The sequence below is a fragment of the Bos grunniens genome, chromosome 1 (genome assembly GCF_055505025.1).
Source record: "Bos grunniens cultivar Pamir isolate PY7600 chromosome 1, Bosgru_T2T1.0, whole genome shotgun sequence".
Taxonomy (NCBI): Eukaryota; Metazoa; Chordata; class Mammalia; order Artiodactyla; family Bovidae; genus Bos; species Bos grunniens.
This window is the reverse complement of record NC_141165.1, coordinates 48,835,028-48,857,387: the sequence shown is the minus strand read 5'-3', so window position 1 is coordinate 48,857,387 and position 22,360 is coordinate 48,835,028. Positions and strand designations below refer to the sequence as shown.

General features: G+C 41.7%; 1 protein-coding gene and 1 long non-coding RNA gene across 4 annotated transcripts in view; one reads left to right on the top strand and one right to left on the bottom strand.

Moving 5' to 3' along the window:
• IQCJ (IQ motif containing J) overlaps positions 1 to 19,123 on the bottom strand; it is an 850,319-nt gene extending 831,196 nt beyond the window's left edge. Inside the window, exons 1-2 of one of the 2 annotated variants that reach the window (XM_086392331.1) lie at positions 18,941 to 19,123; positions 17,799 to 18,035 (exon numbers count right to left, since the gene is read on the bottom strand). The gene's annotated coding sequence lies outside the window, so the exon portion shown is untranslated. Of the gene's footprint in view, positions 1 to 17,798; positions 18,036 to 18,678; positions 18,921 to 18,940 lie in introns of those variants that run through there. The other variant, XM_086392343.1, reaches the window with a different exon arrangement.
• LOC147379415 (uncharacterized) lies at positions 17,841 to 18,425 on the top strand. Of its 2 annotated transcripts, none has more exons than XR_015160944.1 (2): positions 17,841 to 17,974; positions 18,079 to 18,425. It is a non-coding gene; the product is annotated as an uncharacterized LOC147379415 (long non-coding RNA). The 2 variants fall into 2 exon arrangements; XR_015160940.1 differs by having other exon boundaries at positions 17,877 to 18,005.
• Positions 19,124 to 22,360: the final 3,237 nt, after the last annotated feature.

Below are 22,360 nucleotides of genomic sequence, written 5' to 3'. Positions count from 1 at the left end.
ATCTTACAGCCATCAGCTAGGTATCTTCAGCGTGGAGAAGGAAACAGCAACCCATTCCAGTATTCTTGCCTAGAAGATCCAGTGGACAGAGGGGCCTGATGGGCTGCTGTCCATAGGGTCGCACTGAGTTGGACACAACTGAAGCGACTTAGCATGCATGCATGCATTGGAGCAGGAAATGGCAACCCACTCCAGTGTTCTTGCCTGGAGAATCCCAGGGATGGAGAAACCTGGTGGGCTGCCATCTATGGGGTTGCACAGAGTCAGACACATCTGAAGCGACTCAGCAGCAGCAGCAGGTATGTTCAATAGCAGTCTATCATAAAATGGGAATGAAAGACTAAAATCAAGCAGGTTTGGAAGGCAGGAGAAAGATGTGTTGAGAAAGGTAGTCGCAAACACACAGCCTTCTGACCCTTACACAGCCATGTAAGATGGACCTTGGGTCTAGAATGCATTCCTACCAAGATGGAAAGAGCCCACACAGCCTGTGCTGGGATCGCTGCCCTGTGTGGGAATATCTCTTCCTATTTCAGACTCAGTATGTTACCCCTTTGTTCTATTTAAGCGTGTGGATCAGTGGCCCTCAGGCACGGCCCCAGCTTTCAGTATCTCAGACGTCCTGGAAACTGGGAGGAGAGAGGTCCCTCTGCTGCAGCATGAAAGGGGTGTGCATAGGCCAACTGCCCTGTGTGCAACTAACTGCCAGGGCACACACTAGCCATGAGGGACCTGTGCACACTGCTTTGTCTCTTCTCCATGTAAAAAAAAAAATATCATTCCATCTAGTGCTTGACCATGTTGTACTTTCCTCAGTGACTCTGATACCAGGATGCAGTGGGCACAAGTGTTGGACTTCTCTTTCTGGTGGATGGCATCATGATGACCTTTGCTATCATCCACACAGTTGGAGTCCTCCTCTGACGCTGGTTAATAGTGCAGCGTTCTCCACAAGTTGCATGAGTGTCATTCAGGTTTTTTCAACACAAGTATAGCTATCAGTTCAGTTCAGTTCAGCTGCTCAGTCATGTCCAACTCTTTGCGACCCCATGAACCACAGCACGCCAGGCCTCCCTGTCCATCACCAACTCCCAGAGTCCACCCAAACCCATGTCCATTGAGTCAGTGATGTTATCCAACCATCTCATCTTCTGCAGTCCCGTTCCCTTCTTGCCCTCAATCTTTCCTAGCATCATGGTCTTTTCAAATGAGACAGCTCTTCGCATCAGGTGGCCAAAGTATTGGAGTTTCAGCTTCAACATCAGTCTTTCCGATGAACACTCAGGACTGATCTCCTTTAGGATGGACTGGTTGGATCTCCTTGCAGTCCAAGGGACTCTCAAGAGTCTTCTCCAACACCACAGTTAAAAAGCATCAATTCTTCGGTGCTCAGCTTTCTTTATAGTCCAACTCTAACATCCATACATGAACACTGGAAAAACCATAGCCTTGACTAGACGGACCTTTGTTGACAAAGTAATGTCCCTGCTTTTTAATATGCTGTCTAAGTTGGTCATAACTTTCCCTTCAAGGAGTAAGAGTCTTTTAATTTCATGGCTGCAATCACCATCTGCAGTGATTCTGGAGCCCCAAAAAATAAAGTCAGCCACTGTTTCCACTGTTTCCCCATCTATTTCCCATGAAGTCATGGGACCGGATGCCATGATCTTAGTTTTCTGAATGTTGAGCTTTAAGCCAACTTTTTCACTCTCCTCTTTCACTTTCATCAAGAGGCTCTTTAGTTCTTCTTCACTTTGTGCCATAAGGGTGGTGTCATCTGCATATCTAAGGTTATTGATATTTCTCCCAGCAATCTTGATTCCAGCTTGTGCTTCCTCCAGCCCAGCGTTTCTCATGATGTACTCTGCATATAAGTTAAATAAGCAGGGTGACAATATACAGCCTTGACGTACTCCTTTTCCTATTTGGAACCAGTCTGTTGTTCCATGTCCAGTTCTGTTGCTTCCTGACCTGCATACAGGTTTCTCAAGAATCAGGTCAGGTGGTCTGGTATTCCCATCTCTTTCAGAATTTTCCACAGTTGATTGTGATCCACACAGTCAAAGGCTTTGGCATAGTCAATAAAGCAGAAATGAATGTTTTTCTGGAACTCTCTTGCTTTTTCCATGATCTAGTGGATGTTGGCAATTTGATCTCTGGTTCCTCTACCTTTTCTAAATCCATCTTGCACATCTGGAAGTTCACAGTTCATGTATTGCTGAAGCCTGGCTTGGAGAATTTTAAGCATTACTTTACTAGCATGTGAGATGAGTGCAATTGTGCAGTAGTTTGAGCATTCTTTGGCATTGCCATTCTTTGGCATTGCCTGTGGGATTGGAATGAAAACTGACCTTTTCCAGTCCTGTGGCCACTGCTGAGTTTTCCAAATTTGCTGGCACATTGAGTGCAGCACTTTCACAGCATCATCTATGTTGCCTCCTCTTTCTCAATAATGCCTGTGGCTTCTTTATAACCAGTGACTGAGAAATACATCTTTCAGTGAATCTCCATATTTATCCACTGCAGAGGAAGGTCCTAGTAATCAGATGGATGAAATGATGCACTCTCTGGATGTCAGTCAGTCTCTTTCCTCCATCACTCCAGTATTTTCTCACTGGGCCCATGAACAAAGTGGCTACAGAGGCTATGCAAGAGCTCAAAGACATGGACTTTCCCTAAAAATGACCTGCGAAGTGTGACTAATCTGTTAATAGTTGAAACCAGCACTGATCCCCAGATATGGCCCCATTCGACAGGTCACCACCAGGGGGCAAGTTGATCGCACTGGGCTCTCCAATGTGAATGGGTCACAGATTTATCCTTACTGCAATAAATATATATTGTGGATATGGATTTGCCTTCCCTGCTGAAAAAGTAGTTAAACATCACCATCCATAGACTCATAGAACACTTTATCCATCATCATGATATTCTCTGTAGCACTGCTTCTGATCAATGAAATCATTTCACAGAGAAGTATGTGTAGCAATAGGTTCAGACCCATAAAATGAACTAGCTAGTTTAAAGGTGGAATAACTTACAGAAGGTTCAGTTATAACACAAGTTAGGACCCGGCATCCTGAAAGAGAGCTCTGTCTTACAGGATGTAGTATATGCTTTGAATCACAGGTAATTATATGGTGCTATCTTCTCAATAGCCAAAATTAATACATTCAGGAGTCAAGAAGTAGACATGGGAGTGGTTCTGCTTAGCGTTAACTAACAAATCATTCCCAGAACTGTTGGTTCCTGTTCTGGAAGACTCAAGTTTTGCTAGTCTGAAAGTCTTAGTTCCCAATGGGGTGATACTCCAATCAGGAGGCACAACAATGGTTCCACCGAATTGGAAGATGAGCTTGTAACTTTCCAGTGGTTCCACTGAATTGGAAGATGAGATTGGGCCATTTTAGGCCTATGCAACCTAACCAACAAACAGAAAAAATTAAAAATAAAAAGATAATTATTTTGACAAGAAAAGGGGAAATTACCAAGGAGAAATTAGGATGCTGTTTCAAATGAGTGCAAGGAGAACTATTCTGGAAAATGGGAGATTCTTTGGGGTGTCTCTCACCCCAAAAGTGTTGGGCACTTCCAAGCACAACAGTAAAGTTTAATGGAAAACTATAGGAAAAAAAAAAATGCAGGACAACTGAGGACTCAGACCCTTCAGGAAGGTGTAGGTTATTCCAACAGATAAAGAATCCCAACCAGCTGACGTTCTAACAGGAAAGAAGACGAAATATAAAGACAATGGGAAAAGAATGGGAATAAGAATCAATTACAATCTTATTACCAATTAGAGAGACATCAAGGTCTGCAGTAGCTTTACATTGTTTTCTCCTTGCCTGCTATATGTGTGTGTTTATTTGTAGATGCTAACAATTTTCTTCAACTTCCTTCTCATCTTTATCTCATATACATGTTTTTGGAAGTTAACTTTATGATTTAGCTTGTCAGTAACAAAGTATTCAATGGGACTTGACAGAATTTTACAAGTAATTAATATTAGCCAGTGATGGATACAATGACAATGTATCATTGCGTGTGTCTCCTCATTTGGGGAAGAGGAGAACATTTTCACCTGTAAAAAGATAGCTGTATCTCCTTAGGAAGAGTTGTTTTGCTGTTGTACACAAGTTCATATGTGTAGAAGAGTGTATATGGAAGCTGAGTTAGCCAAAGGGCTGGACTGTAGTTATTATCAATGTATTGCTCCTGGGTTCCAGATTCACACTTGAATGACTCCTCTGGTACCGAGATTTTAAGTACTTCTTTGTCAGCTGGCATGACAGCCTTCATCCCTTGACACTGCTGGAAGTACACTGGAGGAGGAGCAGTTCCATCTCTGGTTCTGACGAGCTCCTCTTGTGAGAGTCCTCCAATCACATAGCCTCACAGCACCCGCTCCTGAGCACAAGCAGCATCTCCAGCATCGGCTCTTGTAGCCCACAGCGTCCAGCAGTCCCCTGTGGCCAGCAGCATCCCCAGCACCCCTTCAGGCAGCTTCATGGTGGAGTACCACCAGTAAGGCATCTTCACACAAATGGCTTCCCCCAGCCTCCCCTTGGGCGGTCTTGAGGCAAGTTCCAAGGCAAGGCATCTTCCTATGGATATTCCCCCTGCATTTGAGAGGGCAGACTTCAGGCAAGTTCTGCCAGCACAGCACCTCAGTGACTTCTCCAGCAAATACTCAGCCACGGCCATGCCCTCTCCAATGAGGTATGTATCTCAGCCCTGGGGTAAAGTGAGGCCTTCCTTGAGTATTCTATCTCAGTCCTAGATGTGGTGATTATTCCTTAGATCTGCTATTCCCATATTCTTCAGTTCTATTTACTTCTTACTAGCCAATTTCCTGTGACTCCAAACCTCTATTACAGTTAATAATTATATTCAACTTGTCCAGCTCAAATTGAAAGTGAAAGAAAATGTTAATCACTCAGTCACGTCTGACTCTTTGTGACCCCATGGACTGTATGTAGCCTGTCAGGATCCTCTGTCCATGAGATTCTCCAGGTAAGAATACTGGAGTGGGTTGCCATGCCCTCCTCCAGGGGACTCTCCCAACCCAGGGATCGAACCCAGGTCTCCTGTGTTGCAGTCAGATTCTTTACCATTTGAACTATCCAGGAAGCCCCTGCTCAAATTATGATGTGGTTTCTGACTCCTGGTTGGATGCTCACAGATCCAGCAATATCTTTCAGAGGAAATGTTCATCATACAGTTTAATATATTTAAGGATAAAACCTATTTTCAGATAAAAGTGTGCTAATCCTTATATATTTTGAAACAACTTATTCTGCTCAGAGGAATTCAGTATTTATCACATTTAATTCAAACTTTAAACTATCTTTTTAAAAATACCATACCTTAAGTGATTAAGAAAGTTACAGATTGAGAGCTAAAGGGCTGATGCTGGTATTTTTCTTCCTGTCCATGGTTAAGTCTCTTTCTCATGGGTAAAAATACCACACTTCTACAATCTCTAACTACTAAGCCTTTTTTTTTTTCCTTTTAAAAGGCTTTGTCTCTTGTCAGTACAGTAAATTTATGAAGCTTAATTAGGAAAGGAAAAAAAAAAGTGTTTCATTACTTAGGCTAGAGTAGATTGGAATCACTAGGAAAGAATATTTGCAATATTGTGCATTTTAATTATTCTTTATGCATTTTCAGTAGATTTGTAAGATTTTCTCAATTAATCCTCAAGTTATCAGTTAACAGGTTTATGACTTCTAACCTCCAAAATATCAAGTATTTATTATGAAAAAATGAGATCATTCAGATCTCATTCAATGAATGAGATCATTCATACTACTTTCTTTCTTGTGACTATATTACCATCAGTTTTATGATTTTGTAATATAGTTCACCAAAGTGTGCCTTGTCATAACAATGACCCAAACAGCCCAAAGGGAAGGATTCTGATTGTTCTTCACACAATTTTGTGTCTCATCATTTCCAGAGACTCAACCACCCACTGAAAGAAATATGTAGTAAATTGGTGTGTTTATTAGTAAGTTTATTTTTCTAATTATTTAATTCTTTGATTTTTTTTCCAAATAAATAAATAATATATTATTTTGATCCCTATCTATTGTGGATTTTCATGTTAGAATAAATTTTAAATGGTGTGAAACTGGTATCTCAAGCTACATATGACTCAGTAAGAACATTTGTTACCTTCATCATCCAACTGATTTCACATCTTCTTTAGCTCTGAATACTCCTTGAAAAGGGAACAAGCATAAGAGATAGGCACTTAACCCTCACTGAAAACCTACTACTGACTCTAGTTTATGGATGAGGGCACTACACAAGGGAGTTACATCAAGTAATTTATTAGTTACATCAAGTAGCTAAAAAGTCACAGAGCTAGAATTTGAATCTTGGTCTTCCTAGTTCTAAAGTCCAAGGAATTCTAGTACCACAAGAACCCAATCAGAAAAGAAAGAAGGAAAACCATCCAGAAATAATACCCTTTCTCTAAAAATGAGATCTGCCTCAATTCAACTGTTCCACATTTGTCTGTTTGTACCAGAGTAACCTAAAAGATGGCATCATACCTTGTTGTCCTTGAAAAAGAACTTCAAGGAATCCATCTAAGGGAAATCAATAAAGTTGCAGTCAAATGTCCTGTGCACCAAAGATGTGAGAAAACCCAAATGTCTGTATGTAGGCTGGATAAGTTATGGTTCAAATACAAAATCAAATCATATGCAGTCATTAAAAATAAACATTTCTACAAGCTTCAGTGAAATGAAAGTGAGAAAAATCATGATATAAAACACTGCAGAGTATAAATCTAATTATGTAAACACACAGACACACATTACACATTAATTTTAAAAAAGAAAAAAGAAAGACAAGAAAATATTCAGAGATTAGTTCAACCTAATGAAAATGCAAAATATTTGCTCTTTTCTTCACAGTTGTCTCTGTTTTCTAAAATATTTTTGATGCGCACTGTTACATCTACAATAATAATAGTGTAAACTATTTGTAACAAAATATTTTTCAGGCTTTCCAAATAGGCAAATATTTAATTTCCCAAAGATTTAGTCTGAGGAAAATTATTTCAGAGATGTATAGTCTTATTTAAAAGGAATGTTTACAAGCCCAACAGTCCAATGCTCTTTTATTTCAACAAGAGGAAAACGTACCTTGTACACAAACCGTGTATAAGTTGATTTATATCAAGTCTTCCTAATCAGTTTATATATATGGATAATACCCTCGACATAAACAACACAGAATCCCTTAAGTTCTGAGAAAGAACTACCAAGGAAAGCCCTAAGTTTCTCTTTCTTCAGTCATTTCCCTGAGTTGAATTTTTGTTATAAAAGACAAATCAACCAAGAAACTGTCCTCCATGCCTGAATGCAGCCCTTCTCTGGGTTCCCCCTCAAATGGCATTCAGCTCAGGGCAATAGATTATAACAACTGAAACCACACACTTATTTGAATTACTTTGCACATTTTCCATTTGCCATCTTGTCAGAACACTGTAGAATCACAGAGAACAATTAGTGCGTTGAAAGAAAAGATGTGCAAGACTGAGTGAAAGCCCACTTCAGTTTGTTGTCAGGCCAATGCTGTGATGACTCCAACAGTCCCATTCCCTGAAGACCAAGGCCGCCAGTGACACCGACCTACTCTTTATGCAGAGCTTAAAGGAGGTCTACTGAATTGATACCAAGACCTCCCTCTCACTATCTCCGGGTTCTGGAAGAGCCACACAATGCCGAAGTCATGGGTGAAGAGCACTCTTTCAGGACCAATCTGGCTTGACTCACCTTCCCAGCCCCACCCTGCCCAGTGCAGCTCTTATACAAAACTGGTTCTCAGAAATGCCAGGCAGATTAACCTACATGGCAAGCTCCTGTGGTGGGAGAAAAGCTGTTTCCAGCAGTCTGGGATTTCTTTCTTGTTCTCAGCGATAAAAGATAAATGTGTTTATTTCTAGCTGGAGTATACTGTTGCCAGATCAACTAGCGGTTCAGTTCTAAGAAAAGAAAAGGCTTTGCTCCTTACATTTTCTCAACTGACATAACTTCTATTTCTGTAGAGCCACAGGCCCGTTGAGGTTTCCTTGTGGCTTTCTCTTATTTGGTTCAGGAACTATGGGGAGTAGGGTTTTTACTTTATTAATAGCTGGGACTCTAAATAAGATCTAAAATGGGTAAACACCAACCCCAAAGTGCTATTTGAAGGACAATAGAACCCTCCCTCCTGAAACCTTTTATAACACTTCTGCTGCTGCTAAGTCACTTCAGTCGTGTCCGACTCTGTGCGACCCCATAGATGGCAGCCCACCAGGCTCCCCCGTCCCTGGGATTCTCCAGGCAAGAACACTGAAGTGGGTCGCCATTTCCTTCTCCAATGCATGAAAGTGAAAAGTGAAAGGGAAGTCGCTCAGTCGTATCCGACTTTTAGCAACCCCATGGACTGCAGCCTACCAGGCTCCTCCGTCCACAGGATTTTCCAGGCAAGAGTACTGGAGTGGGGTGCCATTGATTCTAGAAAATCACCCCACTGTTTATTGCTTTGGGTTCAGTCCCCGGGGGCTCCTGATAAAAAGTCAAGAATATAATCCAGGAGAAATAATATATTGGGGTGAAATATTTTTATGGTTTTGCCCAAATAACCTTTTACATTCCTTCTGAAATAATTTGGAAATCTAAACCCTGGTTACTAGGATTTGTTACTGGAAAGAGATACTACCGCTGCAAAAGAAAGTTGTTTGTGTTCTGAACCAAGTTTATGAGTTTGAGCTTCAGTGAAGTGGTTAATGAATACGTTTAACCAATGTACTTAAGCTAGCTGCAAATTTCAAGGAGCACCCAGCAAGACGGAAGGGAGGAGATGTTCTCTCAGTCATGAATAGGAACTTTAAAAAGTATACTACTGACTGGGAAAGCCAGGGACCGGGGAGCCACCACTGCGAAGTCGCCCTTTCTTCTGGCTTCTGTTGAAGCAGAAAGAAAACTCTAATGGGAACTAGATTAGAACTATGAGACAATGACTTCAGTAGCAGGCTATATAAAAATTCAGTGAATGAAATAATTCACTAAGATAGTCATAAGTGTGACAACACAGAAGCTCAACAAAGAAATTTTGGAGCCACACTGGTATTAAAAAAAAGCCACGAAGGACATCTGCACCAAGAGTAGATTCAAGAAGTGGCTGTAACGTTGAGGCGAAGGTTTTTAGACCAGGGTTATATTAACAGAGCTATAAACATCAAGCAAAAGTGAAGAAAATAAATTACCAACAGTTCTATATTACATGTATGTGTTTGGTTCTTTAAGTTCTGTGCTACTTGTCCAGTATACTGTTTATTAACAGAGCCAAATCACAGAAGGGTTGAAAAGCCCTTGGATGCCTCCCTCCACCCTTACCTGGCTAAAAGGCATCATGTGACTATCCCACCCAGACTGAGCCCATTGTGAGGCTAATCATCCAATCTGTGGACCTCTTATCAGAAAATGTGAAAGTGTTAGTTGCTCAGTCATGTCCGACTCTATGCCCCCACATTAATCAGTTGATGCTTCTGAAGCAAATAGAAGCCCAAAACCATTTCCATGAGACAAATATTTGAAAACAGCTCTCATATACCCCCTGAGCCTGTTTTCCAGTCTAAATATCCAAAGTTCCTCCAATCATTTCACATATACAATGGTTTCTGGTCTTTTCATCCTTTCAGTTATTCACTCCTGAGTGAGTCCCACTCTAATTCTTTCAGAGTATTGGCACCAGAATGCTTCTTCCAGGTGTTCCGTCTTCAATACACTGTAGGAAAAAAACAATCACCTTTCTCTTTCTGAGTATTATTCTCCTAAAAATGCAGGCCAAGGTTGAAGGCAAGCACAGTCACGCTGCTTCCTGATTCATGCTGCTGGAAGGCCATCTCTCCCTCATTCTGTGCCACGCATCTGGTTTTCTAAACCCCAAAACTGACCTTCAGCTCATCCCTATGAAACCCAGACCTTCTTTCTAGCCTCCCAAGATCTTCTGTGTTCATATTCTGTCATCCTGCAGATCTGCTGGGGCTCCAGACTTCCATTGCTGGCATTTAGGCCTTGATACCTCTCACCTAGTGAGGGGACAGGCCTGATATATGGCTTTCCACTAACCTGTTGTAACACTGGGCTGGATGCTTTGCCACGTTCCCGACCTCATGGGGAAAAGAAATGTGCTGTATTCTAAAATTCTGAATGCAGCACCACCACATCCCTCCCCACTCTTTTAGGTCATTATTCCAGATACCACTCTGGTCCCCTCACTTGATATCTGCCTACTAAATGAAGAAGGTGCTGGCCACCTACTTCACCACAGCCATACTTCCTGCCCTTCCCTCACAGACTGTTTTTTTAGGTCCCTCCACTTGCTGCTACCCTGCTCTGTCTCACACAGTCCTGTGATACTTCCTCACATCTCTGACCCAGACTCCCCCTCCCCACACGTAAATCAGTTTGTATTCGTGCTCCAGGCCACCTGCCCAAGCCCCAGCCTTGCATTCTTGATTCAATCCTACTGCCTAAGTCCAGGCAGAGCCCCAGAAGGAAGAATTTCAGCCTCAAGACTAAAGCCCTCACTCAACTCCTGCCACTGCCTTATCTCACCCCAGTCCCCTTTCTCCAGCTCTCTGTTTTGTACAGACACGCAGCTCAGACTCCAGCTGACATCCCTTTGAGAGCTATGCAGAAATGTGTTGGAGCAAAGTTCAAGAGACAGACAGAACCTCAGTATAGGTCGTTCTAGATCATCAGCCACCTCTGAACAGGCCTATCTGATTCAAGGAATTTTAACAAGGAAAGAACTAATAAGAGAAATATTGTACATATGTATAGCACTTATCACCATGGCCTACATATTATATATTTACATATATGATAGACACATATATTTAACTTACCTTGATTTTTATATATCTCCCTCCATTAGAATGCAAATTTCATGAAAGCACAGATTTTTGCTTTATTCACTGCTGCTTCCCAAGTTGTTGAGAAGAGTGCCTAACATATATATTAGGTACTCAATAAATATTTGGTGAATAATTGAATGAATAACTGAATGAATATATATTCAGTCCCAATCAGAAATCCTCTGTTTCCTGTATGTTTACAGATGCTCAGTTTTAGTGTCATGCAAGAGAAACCACCTCTGGTTTAGTCAAACAAAGGGGGATTTGTTGGGATGCTATCATGGAGCTCCCAGAATTGTCAAAGATAGGAGAAATAGACTTGGAAAACAAGTGTCACTCAGTTGTCACTATGATGGCCAGAAAATGGGAGTGACCAGAACATTCTGATCATACTGGAAATAAAAAACCCCAGCTTTCCCAGTGTTCTTCCCTCTACTCCAGAGTCCAATTCCAGTGAGGAGCTGTGTCAGAGCGGGGATGGCCCCCAGGACACTGAAGGATGGCATCAGACTATAGACAACATACCCTCCAAGGAATTTGTTAGGAAGGAGAAATTAATGTGAGGCAACCAAATATAAAACTCTTCAATCAAAGAATCAGGCGATGAGCTTGGGTTTAGCAGCTCCTACACCTTCACTAATTCTTAAACTGCCTTCCCACTAAGAAGAGAATTGTCATGTATTTTCTTCCACTACCGCATGCTTGAAAAAAGTGAGTGTTAGTCACTCAGTCATGTCCGACTCTTGCGACCGAGTCTCTGCCAGACTCCTCTGTCTGTGGGATTCTCCAGGCAAGAATACTGGAATGGGTTGCCATTTCCTTCTCCAGGGGATCTTCCCAACCCAGGAATCGGACCCTGGTCTCCCGCATTGCAGGCAGATTCTTCACCAACTAAGCTATGAGGGAAGCCTCATAGCTTCCCTGCATGCTTAGATAGGCAAAACCAGGTTGTATTAAAATTTATTAAAAGCACTGTAAAATGATGTTTTTAATACAGTTTCAATGAAGTTCAGGAGTCAATGTTATAAAGACCTGAAATATATTGATTCGTTAAAGAAAAAAAAAAAAGGCTCCCACTTAGAACCTCCTCTAGTGGCCAATCACAACTTTGAGCTGCTTTGATTTATGACATTGGCCACTGTGGCCCAGCCATTTAATCTTATAATCAACATCAATCACCAATTTTTATTACAACATTTTGCAAGCTGAGCAAAAAATATTTCTCCTGAGGACAAATTAGGCACCCCAAAGTGACACTTGCAAATAAATACTGCCAGCCATAACTTGCTGTGCTACAGTTTGCTCACAGCATTTCATTCTACAAGTGCCACAGAAGCTAAAAACACCTGTATAATTTTTTTAATAAAAGAAATATTCTAAAGAGATTCATATAATATAATGGCTATCTGGTAACTGAGTAAAGATTTTTAGTGGTTCAATGACAACATGTACTTTCATCTATGCCTCCAATGGTTGTCATCCAAAAGATATTAAGTGTGTCCAAATATCCTTCAAGACAGATCATAACTCACCATTAAGATGATGCAAGACCCTATTAGGTTGACAGGCAGACTTCCCCATTGGTTCAAGGTGCTCATCCCTGAGCTTGCACTCAATAGTGAAAAAGTAATGGCCAAACAGAAGACACTATACAGAATGGCTAATTGCCAGACAGACCACCAATAAATCAGCTGGACCCCATTAATAAGTAATGGTGCACAATTTACTGTTAATTCAAATACTCCTGGCAAACCCAGGGAGCTCTTTAAAAGTAACTGCAGTAATAATTCCCCTTTATGTAAGTCATATAAAATTAGCATTTAATCCTGGAGTTATATCTGATAGAAATAATCATTATGATAAATTATTTAAATATTTCTCTGCACAGATTCCAGGATTCTACAGTCCTGGGTTCACTACTCCAGCTCAGCTATCAGTATACCACTGTCTCTGAGTTCCCATACTGCTGTTGGTAAAACAGGAAAGCTCAAAATATTTCATAAACAACACATAAGTCCAGACTGAATCACTACTGACTATAACAATAAAATTGTTTGTTTCTTCTGACAACTTCTACATACTTGATTCTCCAGATTTCACCATGAATGGCACAGAAAGGGTACAGAAACGTGTTTTAAACAAGAGTATATGTAAGTACTCAATGGGGAATTCAAGGGTTCAGTGCTAACTTCTATGAAGTAAAAGGTAAGTTTACTCCCTTAATCTTGCAGTTTTTCCTCTAAAAGAGTACTCACACATTTTGCTCTTTTTTCCCCCCTCCTACCAGGTGGAAGAAATGATGAGATAGGATCTCTCCTTGGAGACTGAATGTCCAAAGTCAATCTGAACACTTGTTACCATACTGGTCAAAAACAGAATAAAAAGAATGCTTGTGTTTCTATAGCATCTTTTTCTTCCCAATATTACCAGGACTTTATCTCAACCAAAGGACTTCAGTGTCAACACCTGATGCCATCCCACTTCCCTCCCAGGGTTGTTGTGAGAAACAAATGAGATAATGTATGCAGTGACCCTCTAAGACCAGTAAAATGTCATACACATGCTGGACATGTGTAGGATATTATTATTAATACAATTTAGAAACAACAATAATACACACTTAAACTCTCCATAAAATAACCCTCCATGGTCCATTAATCTAAGCCCTGTCTGCAGCCTGGTATTTATATGCACAGCATATCCTCAGAGAGCTATTCTGAACTGAATGCATACACTTTAAAAAATATAATGAATTCCAAACTCCAAATTATTTTTAGAAGACCACAATGGCTATTATAATGGGTAACATATTTAAATAACAATGCAAGCTTTTCAAAAACTGTATTAAGAAATGTTTACAATGATTATTTTGTTGGTCTTCAAAGGATCAAGCTAATATATACCACATTTTGAGCTATCCGAGTCTTATTCTCTCCAAGTAGCCCAGAGGGCATCTCCCAAGCTCATATTTTCTGGATCTGAATCTTGTAAGGTGGCCCCACCTTCCATTAACAATATGAACCACATGGATAATTCAATAAAGTCAGTGCTTCAGAAGACTGTGAGATCTATTGTGAATTCCAAAGCACATTAACTACAAGGATTATTAATGGTTTTAATGTTGCTTTCAGTGTTCAGATACTTTTAAATAAATACATAAAAATTTTCTCACTTTTTCTTCAGTACTTGAAATCTATTTTTAAAACATGATCAGGACCTTTTATTCAAATTAATAAGTAGTTTACGACATACTAAATTTACTTGAGTTCAAATGTTCAAAGTCTAAGTATACAAAATAAATGAATCAGTGCTCTAACTCTAAAGTGCATTTAAACTCAATGCTCAAAACATGAAGAATACTTCCCTACCATCTCTTAAACCAATCAAGTTTAACATTCTGGATTAGAGAAATTAAATATTTGCATGACAATTCCTTTTGTGAGCTCTTGGAGGTTATCAGACAGCCATGAACATAAAGCCAGATGAAGAAAGCAGTTCACCAGCCTTTGGGGCAGGCTCACCACAAGGATGAGTCATTACATGTACCCAGCACATCCCATATCCAACAATGCACTAGCTTTGCCCATCACCATATGAAATCCTAGGAAGACCCAACAGATTGTAACAACTGCCCAGATGTGGCAAAGTCCCCCAGTAGTTTTGTTCTATGTCTGCTGTATTATATATTATACATTTCCAACACTGAGCCCGGGAGGCTTGCTGGTGACATGAAGAGCCACAATTTATGTTTTTTTTCATCAGAAGCAGGTTTCCCAAAAGGTGGCAAATGTGCCACAATTTTAACCAATTTATAGACAAACTTTAAAATGAAATTACTAATCAGATATTATTTTCATGGACATTTAAAAATACAACTAGCATATGAAACTCATTTTTACTATTGTTTAATATGTGACTAATGGATTCTTTAACATTTTTTATTCAAATTTAAGTTGATATTTTTAACATTTGTCAATCTAAATGTAAATTTTTAAGAATGTAATAATATGATCCTAACTCATATGAGAAAAGAATCTAAAAAATAATGATTATATGTATAACTGAATCACTCTGCTGTAGACCCCAAACTAACACATTATAAATCAATTATACTCCAATAAAATTAAAATTTAAAAAAAATTTAAAGAACAGTATGCTGCTGCTGCTGCTGCTAAGTCACTTCAGTCGTGTCCGACTCTGTGTAACCCCTTGGACGGCAGCCTACCAGGTTCCCCCGTCCCTGGGATTCTCCAGGCAAGAACACTGGAGTGGGTGCTATTTCCTTCTCCAATGCATGAAAGTGAAAAGTGAAAGTGAAGTCGCTCAGTCATGTCTGACTCTCAGCGACCCCATGGACTGCAGCCTACCAGGCTCCTCCATCCATGGGATTTTCCAGGCAAGAGTACTGGAGTGGGGTGCCATTGCCTTCTCCGAAAGAACAGTATACAGATATAGTAAAAAGGGTGCTGGTAGGCTTGCAAATTTCTAAATATTTAGAAGTGCCAAGACCTTTTTATGTTACTAAAAATGTGTTTATTTTTAATATCTAATAGTTTAGGATACTGAAAGCTTAACTGAGGAATTTACAGGTGTAAGGAGTATTGGGGATTTTTCCTCCTGAAGTTCTTAAAGGCCTATTGAATGATAGAGTGAATGTGAGTAGTAACCCTGATGTTTTCTTATGCTAAGCTGTGACTACAGACATTTACATATATATAGAAACATTCAAGCTTAAAAGTGTGGCCTTGCACTGTGCAGATAAAAAAACAAAAACCAACATGGGCTTCTGTGTCCCTGCTGGGATGAGTGACTGAGATCTGGGGCAGGTGCTCTGAGCCTTCTCTGGAGCTTATCTGCAAAACAGGGGCAATAATTTATCCCTACTTTAGCAGGTCATGGTTGAGTGTAAAGGACTGATATACAAGAAGGTATATATATACACACATTATATATATATATGTGTAATTGTGTTATTATAACTTCTATCATGAAGAGGCCCCACGGTTCTCCAAAAGGAGTTAAAAAAAAAAAAAATACTTCTCTGTCCTTGACTTCAGGCTGTAGTCAAGTTCACCTCCAGGGAGTTCAGGGGCAGCGCAAAGGATGCAGGGCCAGACCCACGTGCCACAGCACTCAGAGCCAAGCCCTGTACCCAGCAGGCTGGGATGTGCCAACAGAATCCCAGTCAGGACTCAGCTTCCCAGTTCTTTCACCTTCATCTGTGGTGAAGTCTACAGAGCAACACAAGCGTGGAGCTCCTCCCCAAGAAGAGGACAGAGGGCTGCCGCACAGGATCTGCACAGGTGAGACAGGAGGACAGGCTCACGGAGGGAGCTCCCGAGAGAGGAGGGCTGGCACAGAGGACACTAGAAAGGGTGGGAGCAGGGAGGAAGGCTGTGTCACTTGAGGCTCTCACACTCAAATGCCTTCTAGGGCCAAGCAAATAATGAAAAAACGTGAGCCACGGTGAACTAGGTCAAAAACAGTTCACCTTGGAAAAACGTGAGCCACGGTGAACAGGGAGCAGATGCCTCCACTCAGAGAGGCAGCCATTGCCTAGGGCTAGCTGACTGTCCCGGAGAAGGCAATGGCACCCCACTCCAGTACTCTTGCCTGGAAAATCCCATGGATGGAGGAGCCTGGTAGGCTGTAGTCCATAGGGTCGCTAGGAGTCGGACACAACTGAGCGACTTCACTTTCACTTTTCAGTTTCATGCATTGGAGAAGGAAATGACAACCCACTCCAGTGTTCTTGCCTGGAGAACCCCAGGGATGGGGGAGCCTGGTGGGCTGCCGTCTATGGGGTCGCACAGAGTCGGACACAACTGAAGCGACTTAGCAGCAGGGCAGCAGCTGACTGTCCTGAGACAAAAACCAACTCTTTAGGAGAAAGTGGAAATCATTTTTATGTGAACTCTCCCTCTTATTAAGTAGGAACTAATCCCCCTCCCCCAATGTTAAAACCTCTACAGGTCAAATAAAATAAGTCTGTGAGCCACATGCCATCCTGTAGCTGCCATTTCTCTTTGTACCTACCCAGGAGGTAGGTGGAGAAAAAGCTAATAAGCATGTTGAGAAGGCCATTTTTTTAGCCATTTTCTCCTGTCCTACACACCCACATACACAAAAGACATTCCGCCTGTAAACCAGACCTAACAATTCCCAAGGAGAGGTGCTGAGAAGACTGACCAGAACACCATTTTTCCATGCTCTGAGAAAGCAACTAACCAGCGTTTAGCTCTGACCAACGTGGTACCACTGGCTTCCCTGATGGTTCAGTGGTAAAAAATCTGCCTGCCAATGCTGGAGTACGTGGGGGTCCAGGTTCGATCCCTGGGTCAGGAAGATCCCCCAGAGAAGGAAATGGTAACCCACTCCAGTATTCTTGCCTGGGAAATCCCAGGCACAGGGGAGGCCAGTGGGCTACAGTCCATGAGGTCACAAAGAATCAGACAGGACTTAGCCACTGAACAAAAACAATTACATGGCACCGTTATCTCCTGCCTCCAGGTTCCTAGATTTTGAGGCAGGATGACAAACTGCTGACAGCTGCGTACGTAAGCCTCAGTCACCTGGCTTCCTAACAAAGAACTATCAGCCTGTCTGCCATTTCCCAATCCCCTCAACCTTTGGGATTCAGGTCTCTTTAAAGATGAGCACAGGCAGTACAAAAGCAATCATCTCCAGTGGTTATACCTGTACAGGCAAAGCTAACCCAGGCGCCTTGGAATCTTGCTTTCCAAACTGCACTGCAATCCGGGGAGCTTCGGCATCCAACAGAGAACAGTCCTCGGAATACCACATTCATTCCACGCCTGACCGCAACACCACATCAGATCGGAGGGACCCCACGTTTTAGAACAGAAACTCAAGTCACCTGCCTTTCATCCTGGAGTATGTCGTCCAGAGAAATGGGCACACGGGAGGTTCTAAGGCCTCTAACTTCTTCCAAGGCAGCTGTTGGCACCAGATTTCTCCTTGCTGGAGAGGGCACATCTCAACCTGAGCTCCCGGAAGCAGCCCCTGTTGTGCTCCCACAATGCTTTGTGCTGCGTAGGTTTTCCCAAGGCTGCTAAGCCTCCAGGTACCAACCTCGTGGGGAGGGGCTTTCACTCTGCAAGGAAAAATGGTTAGTTCCTTTCATCTCTCTATTTCAGTAAATAAAAGACGGAGGAGGGCTTCCCTGGAGGCTCAGTGGTAAAGAAGCCGCCTGCCAGTGCAGGAAACAGGGGTTCAATCCCTGCTCTGGGAAGATCCCACATGCCCTGGAGCAACTAAGCCCCTGGGCCACACCTACTGAGCCTGTGCCCTAGAGCTGGTGGGCCTGACAGCTGGAGCTCTGGAGCAAAGAGCCCGTGCTCTACAAGAGAAGCCACCCAGTAAGAAGCGTGCACGCCACAAGGAGAGGAGCCAGTGCTTACCACAACCAGAGAAAAGCCCATGCAGCAACTGAAGGCCCAGCACAGCCAAAAATAAATAAATAAAATAAAAGTAATATAAAAAAGAGAGAGAGAGGAAGGATTCTTTGTGAGTACTCTGTCCTGATGAAACACTAGAGCTGTTTGGAAAATCGTTAAATTTCTCCTGTGCAAAGCAATGATATGTAAGCAATGAAACTCAAGAACATTTTCCTCAGTATTTGGAAGCCAGGTTTTCCTCCGTCTGTAAATCCTACTTACTCCAGGTTTTTTTTAAAAACCCAGAGAAAAACATAAGATACCTTTAGTTTATATATCAGCTATTAGGTGGTTCCTTACCCACTGTGTGCTGCAAATTTCTTTAAAGATATTTTCCAGTTTAACAATTCCAGAAATACTGTCAATTCTCCTTTTCAACTGCTACTTTTCACTAAACACAAGTTATGCTGTTTTTCATATTGGAGGTCTGGGCTAACTGTATTTAAAACTATGCATTAACTCAATAAAACAAAACTTTAAAAACCTTAGCACAGAAAGAAATATTAGAGTTCAATTTCCCCAACCTCTTCATTTAAAAAAAAAAAAAAGTAATAGTATTCACCTGGGGAATTTTGCTCATTGGATATCATGGGTGGATGGGCTTAGATGTAGGGCCATATTGTAATCACCTATTATCAGAAGGAAGTTTTTGAATAAGGAGGTAAGAATTTGCCCTGTTGGGGAAATAAGCTAAGATTAAAAGGGTCTCAATGAAATAGGCAATTACTATGAAATATGGCCCCGGCGTATGCTGGCCTCAGGGACATACCACTGTGGAACGTGGTACAAAAGCCAGGCAACATCAGTATGGCAGCACCAACAGGAGGAAGCTGGACAGACCTCTTCACTTGGTTCTCTAAACAGAGACCAAGCCAAGAAAAAGGGAGGGACTGTGTAAATGATCCTCAACCAGTCATTCTTCTTCAGTGACTGAAAACCTCAAGTCTGGCAGCACCCGTTTCTTTTGCTAAAGACCACCATCTGGAGTGAAACTGCCTCATCCCATCAGCATCAGGGCCCTCATTATTCTCAACAGGGCCTTTTTTTTCATGTGTCTGAACTCCCACGGACAATGCAAGAAGTCTATGTACAAGCCCAACCCAGACACCAGAATAATGCTGGCTTGTGCCATCCATGGTCAGATGCACAGACACCTGCGTGACTGTGCCCCCAGCCCCCACAGGCTGGAGGTGGGAAAGGGCCAGAAGGATGCCTGAGTACAGCTGAGCATGGTTGTAGCTGAGACGCAGCCCCTCACATCTATCATGTTGGCAGAGCAATCCCATCTGAGCAGAAACACCTGGAAATCAAAGCGCAGCGCAACACTGTTGGTCCTACAATGCCGGCCCCATAGTTATCACAAAAGGAGGTGGGCTAATCTTGCCAGCACAGCTTGCCTGCTCTCAGCCCCACACTCTGATCTGCTTGCCACTACGTCCCTGATGCTCCAAACAGCAGAGGTTATAATGTTGGCAGAGCTAAAGCAGAGTTGAAGCTGTGTTGCTATTGAACATGAAGAACTAGCCATAGAAATAGAGGCATCAGGATGGGGAGGGGACACAATGACAAAGAAGCCGCCAGAAGGCAAAGGGGAAGGAATGTAGAAGAGCCACATTCCTCCTACCCGCCCGCAACCACCCCGCACCACATTCCTCTTGAGCAGTAGCTACACAAGTAACTAGCCAGCCACTTCCCTGAACACTAGGGTTTCTGGAGTACTGCTCAGTGCCTGGTATTAGGACACTAAGAGGATAGTTGTTTCTGATAAAATGGGGAAGCGGAAAGAATCTTGAGAGAGGTTTCAGAACAGAAGCCAGATTTGAGCAGGTCAGTAATAACAATGAGAATAACAGCTAAATGTACTGTGTGTTTACATAGTTTAATTAACTGTGTTAACTGCTTATGTGGATTATATAATTTAATATAATTATAAAATTAACTAGACAGGAAGGAAGGTACATAGAGAAAGCATTGCAGAAGGGAAAGGTAAGGACGAGAGAAAGTGTTGAGAGAAAGTGTCACGTTCAGGAAATGGTGAGATAGAAAAAATAAGAAGCAGGTGAGAGAAGAATCATGCTGGCATAGCATATTCTTCTCAGAAGCCTCTCTTGGCACTTCCCCATTCTGATTACTCACTGTATATTATCCCCTCCACACCTAAAACACACTTTGTTGAAAGTGCCTGTCGGGATTACAAGTACCTGGAAGTATCAGACACCTAAAATAATAGACAGGTGGCAGTTTATTGGTCTTTCACAGAGAAGCCCAGGGGTAGCTGCCCAGGGCCGTGTGGCAGTCCCGTAAATGCCGGGCCCCCAGTCGCCCTCAGACTCTGCTCCACCATTCCTAGGGTGCAGCCCTCATCTGTGTGGTCCAGCACGGTCACGGAAGCCCCAGCAATTACATTCACATCCAGTGAGCAAGAAGAAAACATGAAAAAGAAAGGCTGAAGGAGGCATAACCAACATATAAAGGAGGTTCTAGAAACTTCTTACCCAGGACGGTCCAGATTTGGCACTGGCCCTTGGCACTGGCAAGGGAAACTGAGAGAGGCATCTTTACCCTGGGTGGCCAACTAAAAACTGGAATTCTGTTAGGAAGGAGCAGATGTGGGGGGATACCTACTAGCCTCTGTCCATAAATGTTTATTTAATCTCTTGTTTCTAGGGCATTTTCTTTGACTCAACCAGATCACAACTTCCTTAAGAATAAGGGCTGTCTTCTACTCTTTAATGTGTTTCAAGGCATCTAATACATACCAAGCATCCAATAAATGATGTAGGAAAAGAACTGATGAGTAACAAATGAAACAAGCAAATTCTTATAAATCTTTGTGGTGTTTACGGAGATGATTTTCACGGCTGAGCTCCAAACAAATAGTGTGACCATAAGATAATGAAACTGATTTCTTTTTCCAGTATGTATCATGGAAAGATGCTTTCTAAAAGCCATGATTGTAATACCATTAGAAACAGAATTTTGTTTAAACAAACAAACCAGACCCCATGTAACAAAGAAGAGTCTTCATATGAAGAGCCATCTTCAGAGCCCACTGCATGTTCTCTTTTTCAGTAACCAATGGTGCTGAATCCTCTATCTTGTGAGGGTGTGTTTGGAATTTGGAAAAGTGATCCAGAACCAACTCTGATGAATAATAAGCTAGATAATTCAACTACATCACACCATTTCTTTAAATTATAACGATAAAGTAACTAGGTTAAATTCTTCATATGCTTTTTAAATGCCTGTGAAAAGTATTTTAGGAGTGCAATTCCTAAAATATTTTAAAGAATGCTGAATTAGCTAAATGTCATAATTAGTAGTTGCTTATGTTACATTATTTTAGTAGAATAATAATACAGACATGTTAAGCATATTAGCATAAAATTGATATATTTATATGTGTGTATTATGTATACATACATACATGTGTATTACATATGCATACACACCTATAGTCTGTTATTTAATGAACAGGATTATACATTATGGATAATGCAAATTACCATTTTATATTTCTTTGTATATATACACAAACATATGCTACATATATAGATACACATATACATATATCCACACACATGTATGTATGTATGTATGTAGCCTCCTTGCTGCTGCTAAGTTGCTTCAGTCGTGTCCAGCTCTGTGCGACCCTATAGACGGCAGCCCAACAGGCTCCTCTGTCCCTGGGATTCTCCAGGCAAGAACACTGGAGTGGGTTGCCATTTCCTTCTCCAATGCATGAAAGTAAAAAGTGAAATTGAAGTCGCTCAGTCTTTTCTGACTCTTAGCAACCCCATGGACTGTAGCCTACCACGCTCCTCTGTCCATGGGATTTTCTAGGCAAGAGTACTGGAGTGGGTAGCCATTGCCTTCTCCATGTATCCTCCTTATTATTTGACAAACAGGATTATCTAAAATGGATAAGCAAAATATTTACCAATCCAGACCTTCCACAGTATAAAGCATTTACTAGGTTCAA